Raw genomic sequence first — 13,010 nt, forward strand, 5'->3', positions numbered from 1 at the left:
GAAACGTAGAAACTTGCAAGTGCAGTTTGGGAGATCGAGGTTGGGGAGAATCGTTGGTGGTCGAAAAAAAAAAATCACTGGTAGGGATGGAGAACGACCTGAGATGGTGGTGTGCTGCCAATTCTAGAAACCCTCGAATGAAGATTGAACTAGGACGCAACTTAGTAGAGCGCATACTCCCGCCGTGGGTTTAGTTGGAATAATACGTTTTGTTTAACATCCCCTCTCCCCAAAACAATAAATGAAAAAGAAAGTAGGCCCTAAGTGTCAGAGAATTTATTCCTGGATTTATTCCTGGAGAAAAAAATTCCTGGATCCGGAATAATATCCTGAGCTTCACCAAAAACTAATCAGTTCTTCCTTATCCCAAGGGCAATCATCCCACCAACTTTCATCCAAATCCGTTCAGAACTTTTCCAGATATCTTGTTCACAAACACACGAACACACACACGGATGGACACGAACGAATGCATTACTCCCTGGCGGGAGTAATAAACCTGAAGATCGCAGAGCCAGAATTATTTATTTGGTCTGGGTAGCCCATGCGATGTTTCTTCTTCTTCAGCCTCTCACAACCCTGGGTGAATATGCGATCTTTTTTTTAAAAGTTCGAATTTTGCCAAATCTGTTTTATTCGTTTGTTAATATACCTCAGCCATTGACAAATCTGGAATTATAATTTTATTTGAGGTTCAAATTAACCCAGGAGATTGTGTCAAACAATGCCTGCAAGTCTGTACATGTGATAAATAATTAATCGTCCACAGTCGAAGACTTCTTCTTCACGCAATAACAACTTCTAGCTTCCAGACCGTACATCCAATCATCTTCAAATTTTGCACACTTGTTACTCCTCATGACTTCTACTACAGTATGAAGTTTCACGTCGATCAATGAAGTGGTTCAAGAGATATAAATGTTTTTATTATTTGCGTTTAATTAACGATGTCTGCCAAACCACGTGACCTATCGCAAATTCCAAAAAGACATTTAAGTAGACTGATATGCTGAACAGATCTGTGAAGTTTCCCCTCGATTGGATCACAAATGAGGGAGGAGCTAGGTTTTAAAGGTTTGTGCATAAAAACGTCATAACTGAAACCATGTGATGCATGACGTCATGCTCGCTGACTTTTTTGTTCGTCATGGGTATGCGATTCTGCCTGCAAAGTTTGGCCTCGATCTATTCAGGCGTTTTGGAGAAAATTGGATTTTAGTGTTTTTCACTCAAAACAATATGGCGGCCGAACCACGTGACCTGTGACGTCATAATTACAATTAGAATAGTCTAGAGACCGAGTCCCTCCTATGGTGAAAATTTGCTCTCAATCGGTCCAATTATTGCAGAGAAAATGGTTTTTAAAGAGAACAGAAAAAATCTTTCCCAAAAAAATTCCCCAAAAAAATTCCCCAAAAAAATTCCTGGATCCGGAATAATATCCTGAGCTTCACCAAAAACTAATCAATTCTTCCTTATCCCAAGGGCAATCATCCCACGAACTTCCATCCAAATCTGTTCAAAACTTTTCCAGATATCTTGTTCACAAACACACAAACACACGAACACACACACACACACACACGGATGGACACGAGCTAATGCATTACTCCCTAGCGGGAGTAACAAAGTGAGTAAGGAAGGACAACAAGCTTTTATGTTTTGTAGGTTTAATAGGAGGAAACATCTTCGTGCAGTTTGTATTTGAGCGACTCTTGTTGAAACAATTGTGTGTGTGTGTGTGTGTGTGTGTGTGTGTGTGTGTGTGTGTGTGTGTGTGTGTGTGTGTGTGTGGTGTGTAGTGTGGTGGGTGCATGTATGTTGTGTGTGTGTATGTGTGGTGTGTGTGTGTGTTTGTGTGTGTATATGTGTGGTGTGTGTATGTGTGTTTGTGTGTCTATGTGTGGTGTGTATGTGTGTGGTGTTTATGTGTGATGTGTGTATGTGTGGTGTGTGCATGTATGCTGTATGTGTATGTGTGGTGTGTGTGTGTGTGTGTGTGTGTATGTGTGGTGTGTATGTGTGTGGTGTTTATGTGTGATGTGTGTATATGTGGTGTGTGCATGTATGTTGTGTGTGTGTGTGTGTGTGTGTGTGTTTGTGTGTGTATTTGTGTGATGTGTGGTGTGTGTGTGTGTGTGTGTATGTGTGGGTGTATGTGTGTGGTGTGTGTATGCGTGGTGTATGTATGTGTGGTGTGTGCATGTATGTTGTGTGTGTAAATGTGTGATGTGTTTGTGTGTGCATGTATGTTGTGTGTGTATATGTGTATGTGTGGTGTATGTAGATGTGTGGTGTGTGTGTTTGTGTGTGTATGTGTGGTGTGTATTTGTGGTGTGCGCATGTATGTTGTGTGTGTATATATGTAGGTGTGGTGTGTGCATGTATGTTGTGTGTGTATACTGTGTATGTGTGGTGTGTGCATGTATGTTGTGTGTGTATATGTGTATGTGTGGTGTGTGCATTTATGTTGTGTGTGTATATGTGTATGTGTGGTGTGTGTAGATGTGTGGTGTGTGTGCATGTGTATATGTGTTTGTATATGTAGTGTATGTGCATGTGTGGTGTGTGTGCATGTGTGGTGTGTGTATGCGTGGTGTGTTTGCATATGTGGTGTATGTATGGTGTGTGTGCATGTGTATATGTGTTTCTATATGTACTGTATGTGCATGTGTGGTGTGTGTGCATGTGTGGTGTGTTTGTGTGTGTGTGTGTGTGTGTGTGTGTGTGTGTGTGTGTGTGTGTGTGTGTGTGTGTGTGTGTGTGTGTGTGTATGCTCCATTTGCGGCTTTCAGAAGTTGGGATGTAGCCCTCCCATGTGTCAAGATATCCACATGTGTGTGTGTGTGTGTGTGATATGTGTGGGGTGTGCGTATGTGTGGCGTGTGTGCATGTGTGGTGTGTGTATATGTGGTGTGTTTGTATATGTGGTGTGTGTGTATGTGTGTGTGTGTGTTTATGCTCCATATGCGGGTTTCAGAAGGTGGGATGTCGCCCTCCCATGTGTCAAGATATCCACGTGTTTGTGTGTGTGTGTGTGTGTGTGTGTGATATGTGTGGGGTGTGCGTATGTGTGGGGTGTGCGTAGGTGTGATGTGTGTGTATGTGAACCATCTGAGAACGATCACACACACACACACACATCACACATACACACAAATATCACACATACGCACACCCCACACATATGTACACACCACTTTCTACAGAATAATTCCTGGTTGTGCCATGGTGTGATTCGCGGGTCAGTAGAGGAAGGTTCCCGAGATTTCACCAGTCGTGGTTAATGACCCGCAGGGACTGGTTACGACCACCATGACCACCATGACCACCTTGACAACAACGACCACCGTGACCACCTTGACCACCACGACCATCATGACCGCCTTGCCCACCTTGACCGCCACGATCACCGTGACCACCGTGACCACCATGACCACCACTTCCATCATGACCACCTTGATCACCACGACCACCATGACCACCATGACCACCACGACCATCATGACCACCTTGACCACCATGACCATCATGACCACCTTGACGACCACCGTGACCGCCACGACCACCGTGACCGCCACGACCACCGTGACCACCACGACCACCACGACCATCATGACCACCATGACCACCGTGACCGCCACGACCATCATGATCACCACGATCACCGTGACCACCACGAGCACCGTGACCGCCACGACCACCGTGACCACGAGCTTGTTGGTCTAAAATTGCCCGAAGAAGCCATGTTGGAGGTCGAGGGTGGAGGTCGTCGAGACCTGATTACTGCGTCGAACACAAATCAAGTTAGTGATGCTTTTAGCCAGATAAAGGTGGGGCAGGGAGGGAAGGAGGGAGGGATGAGTGCGTGCTCGTAGAAATTTCCATTCAATTCCTTTTGAGGTAAGTGGGGTTACACGGAGGGGGAGAGGGGGCATGGTGAGGGATACGGGTTTGGGGGGTGAGGGGCGCACTCGGCGTCATCCGTGAGCGGAGCGTCATCCTGAGGAGATCTGTGAGGGGTCTTCGCACATCAGAACGGCGGGAAACGCGAAAGGCAGACGGACAAGTATACTTACGGACTCACGGGCTCTACGTCGTGTTCGATCACACCTGGACGTCGCACGTTAAGGTGAGTGAAGGTAAAAACCGTCACTCGGAATTTCACGAACATCATAGGTACGTATACAGGTGTGGCTCAGCAGTTGGATGTTATTTGCATGGAATGGGCTCCGCGGAAAGGTAGTGCCGGCAGATAGGTTTAAATTGGAATTAGAGAGATACCTGGATCCGTTGGAGGTAGAGGGGTAGACGGTGATATTTACTGAAGTTGAAGGTACCTTGTGTTCAGATTGGTGATGGGACTGATGGTTTATGGGGTTGGTGCAGCGCAGGCATGATGGGCCGAATGGCCTCCTCCTGCGCAAAAGTTCCAGAGTGTGTGTGTGTGTGTATGTATGTACGTATATGTACGTTTACACTATATGTATGTGTATGTATGTGCGTGTGTGTATGTGTGCATGTACGAATATGCATGTATGTATGTGCGTGTGTGTGTATGTGTGCATGTACGTATATGTACGTATGTATATGTATGTACGTATATGTATTATGTATGTATATATGTGCGTTTGTGTGTATGTGTGTGCATGTATGTATGTACGTATATGTATGTATATGTGTATGTGTGCGTGTGTGTATGTTCATGTGTGTGTATGTATGCATGTACGTATATGTATGTGTATGTGCGTGTGTGTATGTGTATGTATGTACGTATATGTATGTTTATGTGTGTGTGTGTGTGTGTGTGTGTGTGTGCGTGTGTGTGTATGTGTGTGTATGTATGTATGTATGTATATGTATGTGTATGTGTGCGTGTGTGTATGTTCATGTGTGTATGTATGCATGTACGTATATGTATGTGTATGTGCGTGTGTGTATGTGTATGTATGTACGTATATGTATGTTTATGTGTGTGTGTGTGTGTGTGTGTGTGTGTGTGTGTGCGTGTGTGTGTATGTATGTATGTATGTATGTATGTATGTATATGTATGTGTATGTGCGTGTGTGTGTATGTGTATGTATGTACATATATGTATGTTTATGTGTGTGCATGTGTGTGTATGTGTATGTGTGTGTATGTACGTATATGTATGTGTATGTGCGTGTGTGTGTATGTATGTATGTACCTATGTGTATGTGCATGTGTGTGTATGTGTGTATGTACGTATATGTATGTGTATGTGCGTGTGTGTATGTATGTGTTTGTGCGTGTGTGTGTATGTATGTGCGTGTGTATGTATGTATGTATGTATGTATATGTATGTTTATGTGTGTGTGTGTGTGTGTGTGTGTGTGTGTGTGTGTGTGTGTGTGTGTGTATCCTTTGTGTGTGAGTGTGTGTATCCTATGTGGGTGTGTGTGTGTGTCCTTTATGTGTGACCTATGTGTGTGTGTATGTGTGTGTCCTATATGTTTGTGTGTGTGTGTGTGTGTGTGTCCTATATATGTATGTGTGTGTCCTATATGTGTGTGTGTCCTATATGAGTGTGTCCTCTATGTGTGTGTGTGTGTGTATCCTGTATGTGTGTGTTTGTCCTATATGTGTGTGTGTATCCTATATGTATGTGTGTCCTATATATATGTGTGTGTGTGTGTCTTATATGTGTGTGTGTGTGTGTGTGTGTGTGTATGTGTGTACGTGTGTGTGCCCTATATATGTGTGTGTGTCCTATATGTGTGTGTCCTATATATGTGTGTGTGTGTCCTATATATGTGTGTGTCCTAAATGTGTGTGTGTGTCCTATATATGTATGTGTGTGTCCTGTATATGTGTGTGTGTCCTATATATGTGTGTGTGTGTGTGTGTGTGTGTGTCCTGTATATGTGTGTGTCCTATATATATGTGTGTGTCCTATATATGTGTGTGTGTTCTTTATATGTGTGTGTGTCCTATATATGTGTGTGTGTCCTATATGTGTGTGTGTCCTATATGTGTGTGTGTCCTATATGTGTGTGTGTGTCCCCTATATATTTGTGTGTCCTATATATGTGTGTGTGTCCTATATATGTGTGTGTGTCCTATATATGTGTGTGTGTCCTATATATGTGTGTGTGTCCTGTATATGTGTGTGTGTCCTATATATGTGTGTGTGTCCTATATGTGTGTGTGTGTGTGTGTGTGTGTGTCCTATATATGTGTGTGTCCTATATATGTGTGTGTTCTATATATGTGTGTGTGTCCTATATATGTGTGTGTGTCCTGTATATGTATGTGTCCTATATATGTTTGTGTGTCCTATATATGTATGTGTGTGTGTGTATGTATGTATATATATCTGTATGTGTGTGTGTGTGTGTGTGTGTGTGTGTGTGTGTGTATATATATATATCGGTATGTGTGTTTGTGTGTGTGTGTTTCCTATATGTGTGATCCACACCCGTTTGTGAACAAATGACTCTGAGAAATAAATAAAACAACTTCGATTCGTATTTCAAACAATCAATGTCTTTGTTTTAAGGATAAATGTCGCACCCGGAGCGTTCAATCAGCAAACTCGTCTCGGACCCTTTCATGTGCGTGGATCCGTTTATTGGTGTCAAGGCGCTCGGTGTGTGCCGGGCGGGCTCCTCGTATAATGCGCGTCTCCAAGCTCGGTCTAAGTTGTCATACAGCTCCGAGACACAGATAACGGTCGCATCACACACACCGGTACAAATTGCTCAATAGTTCGGTACCGGTTTCAAGTGGAGTCGAGCAACGTGGAAATGCGCTTTTACGCACAAGGAGCAATGGCGGCCACGACTGGCACGGCCATGCTAATGTACTCTGCTGTTCTTTTCGTTCCGTCACATCTTGATCTGTTCTATGTTCGAGCTCCTCCATGAGCCTCGACATTGTATACACAAAAAATGAGACGCTAAGAGCCTGTTGTTGGCTTGACGGTTAACTTTAACGTTTCAGATTTTTGAGGTCTTCATCTTAGGGGTCTGAGGGGGTCATGACCCTAGTCCTTGATCTTCGGGGTCTTTTGATGATGAAATGATGCAACCAGCAGCCATAAGCTGCATACGAAACAGCAGCAAGACTATAAGGAGGAACGACTGAACACGCAAAGTCTCGTTCGATCACCGCACTGGGGTCATGCACCTTTTGCACCTTTTGCGCATTAACTTATAGCCAATGGAGGCACGTTTAAACAGTCACGTGTCGTTTATAAATGTGTTTAACATCTGCGAAGACCGCAGGACATCGGGTGGTTGTCCCTGATTGGAGACACCGCAAAATGTAGTCGGCAGACCGTGTACAGCTGTCGGAGAGTAGATGTTTGTCTGTATATAAATAATAATAACGCGAGCTCCCTGGCAAGCACCTTCAATGTAGGTTCGGAGGCTTTAGGTCCATCAAAGCAATGGTTGCCAACCTATTGTTGTTTGTCCGTGCTCAGTCCTTTTAAAATGCTGAGCGTCAAGCGAGGGAGTGTGCACCATTTTTGCACCGTTTTTGCAAAACGTTTTTTTTGCAAAGCACCATTTTTTGCACCATTATTTATTTATTTAATTTTCCAATTTTTGCAAAGCAAAACGCACCATTTTTGAAGTCTTTGGAATGACTCCGCCGGGGTTCAAACCACCGAGCTCCCAGACTCCGAGCGGACGCTCCAACCGTTACGCCAACGAGTGTGGTTAAAGTGGTACAGGTACACATTAAAGTCATTTCTGTACAAATTCAGTACTTTATATATAGTTATATGGATATTTCAATCTCAAAATGGTGTTGGAGTGTGTTGTCCTTGGGTTGTTACATATGCAGCGCATGTAAGAGAGTATTGGTTGTGTGTCATGGTGATGTACAGTGCGAGTCATAAGTACCAGGACATCGTTTTAGCTGCTCATACAAGATTTGTTTATACCTTCTACCAGGGTGAGCCATAAGTCCCAGGACATCGTTTCAGCTGCTCATACAATATTTGTTTATACCTTCTACCAGGGTGAGCCATAAGTACCAGGACATCGTTTTAGCTGCTCATACAAGATTTGTTTATACCTTCTACCAGGGTGAGCCATAAGTCCGAGGAGTAAAAACTAACATATTACAGTGATAACAGTAATAGATAATAACAGGAGTAATAATAACATATTAAAGTAACTGCAATACAACAATTACAATACCTCTTTCGGCAGCGAGTGCATCCGTATGACGTCCGCCGTTGTCGTTTCACAAGATTGAGAATTCACATCACAAGTTGTCAACCTGATTTCATGATCTGCACTTGACAATTCACAATTGACATTTGGTTCATATCATATAGTTTCATGTGAAGATCTTCTGTCATTGTACGACGTAACGATGAATACGAAACACCCAACTCTGCAGAACGCTTCCATAATGATTTTTTTTCGGAGATCTGAGAATGAATGTTTAAACGTTTTGAATTCCCAAATCGTGAATTTTTGGTTGTCCGCTGCGTTTGCTGAAGATTTGATTTGGGCGATGCTGGCTTTCCAAAATGCTCCTTGAAGTCTTCGTACACCTGTTTCATCATCTAGTTTGTGTTTCTCCTCTCGTGGTACCACACCAATGGTACCAGCCTCTATTCAACTGTAAATTGACTGGTGTCTGCCATCTTGGTTTGATGTATTATTTGTATTTGAAAAATAAAGAAAACTAGGTAGCATCTGAAAATGCAAAGCCTGTCCACGTCTGTTGGTATTCAGACGTCTTCTTCTTCTTCCGTATGCTCAAAAATAACGAAAACATTTTTTTGTTAAATACAAAATGAAAATTGATGATTTCATGCAGCCTTGACTTTTGAGCTTCAGATCTAAGAAATAATAGGCTTCTAGCTTTTGATTGGTGAACCCATTTTGTGACCTAATATGTAAATTTCTGAGCAATCCTCTCCAATAAGTTCTGTCACTCAAGCTTTTGGGTCTCACTATCTGCCATGATCTTTCCTGGGAAAATCACATTTCAAAGCTGGCCTCCAAAGCCAGTCGCCGACTGGGCATCCTCCGTCGTGCGAAGTCCTTCCTTGGCACACCTGAGCTCCTCACCACATACAATGCTTTCATCCGCAGCTCAATGGAATACTGCTCTCCCCTCTGGGCTGGTGCTCCTGCCCTTTTTTTTTTTTGTATACAGAGTCGAGGCTCATGAAAGAGCTAACATTTATCAAACAAACAAATCAAACAAACAAGCAAACGAAGTATATAAAAAGGGGAGCGGTCGACAAGATGGGGAGAGAATGGGAGGAATCACACAAACACAACATTTGAGAGCAGGGACATCGGGAGATGTGTGGGAGGGAGAGGGCCTGGGGGGAGGCAGGATAGGTATAAAACGCAAGGAGACCAAGGACTTCCAGGAAAGAAGTCAAAAGTCACCTCAAAAAAGTGGATTTTGGGTGAAATTAGCGGGGGTAGAAAAGATCAAGGTTTTGGATTGGGGAAGATAAGAGATGGTGGTGAACAGCCGTTTTAAAGACCTGGAGGGTGGAGTGGGATTGAAGAGAGTGAGGGAGTTTGTTCCAGAGGCGGGAGAAAAGAGGAATGAAGGAGTGAAGGTGAGCAGAGAGTCTTGATTTTGGCAGTTTAACCAGAAGAGGGTTGCAGGCAGATCTTGTGCGACCTGTAGGAATATTTGGGGGACAGAGCCCAGAGAGAGCTGGGGGAGCAAGGCCGGAGAGGAGTCGGTAGAAGACGGAAAGACCATCAACCTGCCTGCGGTGAGTAAATGAAAGGCCCTCGGAGATAGCGTCATCGCGGGAGATTCCAATGATTCTGAACGCTTTGGTTTCAACAGCGTGAAGACGAGCTAGATGTGAGGCAGGAGCACCAGCCCAGAGGGGAGAGCAGTATTCTATTGAGCTGCGGATGAAAGCCTTGTATGTGGGGAGGAGCTCAGGTGTGCCAAGGAAGGACTTCGCACGACGGAGGATGCCCAGTCGGCGACTGGCTTTGGAGGCCAGCTTGGAAATGTGGTTTTCCCAGGAAAGATCATGGCAGATAGTGAGATCCAAAAGCTTGAGTGACAGAACTTCTTGGAGAGTATTATTCAGAAAGTAGATGGGAGGGTTGTCCAGTCGGTCTTTTCGGAGAGACATCGTAAGAGTGTGACATTTGTCAGGATTGAAAGACATGTTCCACTTGTTTGCCCAGCCTGTGATTTTGTCCAGGTCTGCAGAGAGTGAGGAGGCTGCAGACTGCCGATCTGAGGGATGAGGAATGGAGCGGCAGAGAGTGTAGTCATCAGCAAAGAGATGACAGAAAAAGCACAGGGCCCAGAACACTGCCTTGGGGAACTCCAGCCTGAACAGGAAGAGGAGATGAGAGAAACCCATTCAGGGCCACACGTTGACTACGACTAGAGAGGAAGTCCGCCAGCCATGCGTGGAGATTTCCATGGATACCAAAGGAGGAGTGTTTGGTGAGCAGAGCGGGGTGCCAGACCGTATCGAAGGCACGTGATATGTCGAGGGAGACAGCTCTAATTTCCTGTTTGGCATTGAGGACTTCAATCCATTGTTGACAGCAGAAGCAGCATGTCCAGAGTAGAGTGACCTGGTCTGAAACCAAATTGATGATCAGAGATCAAGCCATTGGAGAAGAGGAAAGATTTGATATCCGAAGCAATGATGGATTCCATGACTTTGCTGATAATTGGGAGAAGGCTGATTGGTCTGTAGTTGCTAGGATCTGTTTTTGCACCTTTTTTGTGCAAAGCGGTGATGTTGGCTGATTTCCAAGCAGATGGCAGTTGACCTTGAGCAAAAGAGAGGGTGAAGAGAACAGAGAGAGGGTGAGATAGAGCAGCAGAGCAGGATTTTAGGACCCGTGGGCTGATGCCGTCAGGTCCAGTTGCAGAATCAGAGTCGAGGGTTGATAGAAACTTTTCCACCTTGTCAGGAGGAAAGGACACGGAGTCCAGGAGCAGCTGGGTATGACTGGGTATGGTGGGTACAGAGAGGGATGGGTTTGGGATACAAGATTTAGAGGCAAACACAGAGTTGAGGCATTCAGCTTTTTCACGTGCGGAGTCAACTGTGTAGCCGTTTGAGGTAAGGGAGGGGATGGAGGGGGAACAAACACCAGAAACAGATTTGACCAGACGCCACCAGGATTTGGAAGACGGAGACAGATAAGAGAGTTCGGTCTTGAGAACAGAGAGATATTGTTTCCTGGCTCTCCTGAGGGTGGACACACACTTTTTTCAGGCTTTGTGAAAGGAAATGAGATTTCCTTCCGTTGGATTTGCTTTCCAGGAGACGAAGGCAAGTTGTTTCTGGGCAACAGCCTCACCACAAGATTTTGTGTACCGTGGACGGGAGGAAGGGTATGACAACTGAAGACGAGATGGGATAAATCTGTGCATGAGAGAGAGCAATTAACTTTGGAAGAATTCCCCGGATGAGTTTATGTCAGAGGTGGTAGAGATGGGAGACCAGTCCAGATGATTGATGGGTGCTTGAAGACCGTGCCAGTTGGCCTGAGTGAAATGCCAGACTAGTCGACGCTGAGCAGGCTTCACCTAGCCTCACACCTAGCTCGGCTTCACGCTGGTGAAACCAAAGATTTCAGAATCATTGGAATCTCCCGCGATGAACCTAACTCCGAGGGCCTTTCACTCATCACCGAAGGCAGGTAGGTGGTCTTTCTGTCTTCTACCAACTCCTCTCCGGCCTTGCTCCCCGAGCTCTATGTGTGCTCTGTCCCCCAAATATTCCTACAGGTTGCACAAGATCTGCCAGCAACCTTCTTTTGGTGAAATTGCCAAAATCAAGACTCTTTATTCACCTTCGCTCTTTCATTCCTCTTTTCTCCCACCTCTGGCACAAACTCCCTCACTCTCTTCAATCCCACTCCTCCCTCCAGGTCTTTAAAACAGCTCTTCACCACCGCCTCTTATCTTCCCCAATCCAAAACCTTGATCTTTTCTACTCCCGCTAATTCACCCCAGATCCACTTTTTTGAAATAGCGACTTCTTTCCTGGAAGTCCTAGCAGTGTCCATGTGTTTTATAAACCCCCCCCCCCCTTCCCATGCCCTCCCCCAAGCCCTCTCCCTCCCACAGATCTCCCGATGTCCCTGTTCTCTACTGTTGTACTTGTGTGCTTCCCTCTCTCTCCCCATCTTGTCTCCCGCTCCCTTTATCTTATGTTTTGTGTGTCAGTTTGTTTTTATATGATTAATGTTAGCTCTTACACGAGCCTCGATCTTGTATACAAAAAAAAACAAAAGAAAACATCATGGTGTCTGTCTTCTAATGTCTTTGACCTGCATGTGAAATACGTAGAATGTCGACCTTGAACCTTCGAAATTACAGAAACAAGAAATTGCTTATTCATGAAGGAATGTGGAGGGAGAGGCCTGGCTGGTGGTGGTGGCTACTCATTATGAGAGTAGAAGGGGTGTGGGCATAGGTCCGCTTGGGTAAATTGTGTTCATCAATGGTAAATGCATATGGCTCATGATCCTTGACACACGAGTAAGCTAAATCAAGTCGTTCAAGGTTAATAAGGACTCTGTAGCGGCTACCGCTGGGTTTTCACAATCGCCTTGCACCAATCAAGGACGCGGAGCGATCACCATGCCGGGCTCGTCCAGGACGCCCGGGCAGGCTCGCCCTCAACTTGCCAGGCCGCAGCCAGGACGCTGGGCCACGCCCCCTCTCGCCTTTCCTGGGCAAACGCTCCGGGATAATATGTATATATATTGCTGCCCGATAAACGGGCTTTTCAGAGTGCCTGAGTGTTTGGTTTGATTAAAGCAACTCGGATGAATTCCAGCTTTTTGTCGCGTCCATTCTTCCGATCGACGTGGGAGCCCCAGCTCCTTCATTGGTGACCTACCGACATGGACACGGCAGTCGCCCTTAAACTGCCTACCTTCTGGGAGGATCACGCGGCGGTTTGGTTCGCACAGGCGGATTCCCTGTTCGCCCTGCGAGGCATCACGGCCGACGACACCCGCTTCCACCATGTGGTAGCAGCGCTCGGTTCGGCCACCAC

At 45.2% G+C, this 13,010-nt stretch overlaps 1 protein-coding gene across 1 annotated transcript in view; it reads left to right on the forward strand.

Moving 5' to 3' along the window:
- The first annotated feature begins 4,024 nt into the window (after positions 1-4,024).
- Positions 4,025-13,010, forward strand: part of SLC5A7 (solute carrier family 5 member 7) — a 160,128-nt gene continuing 151,142 nt past the window's right edge. Inside the window, exon 1 of the mRNA XM_078777912.1 lies at positions 4,025-4,132. The gene's annotated coding sequence lies outside the window, so the exon portion shown is untranslated. The remainder of the gene's footprint in view (positions 4,133-13,010) is intronic.

Source organism: Myxine glutinosa, chromosome 5, assembly GCF_964187855.1.
Source record: "Myxine glutinosa chromosome 5, kmMyxGlut1.1, whole genome shotgun sequence".
In the NCBI taxonomy this organism is placed as follows: domain Eukaryota; kingdom Metazoa; phylum Chordata; class Myxini; order Myxiniformes; family Myxinidae; genus Myxine; species Myxine glutinosa.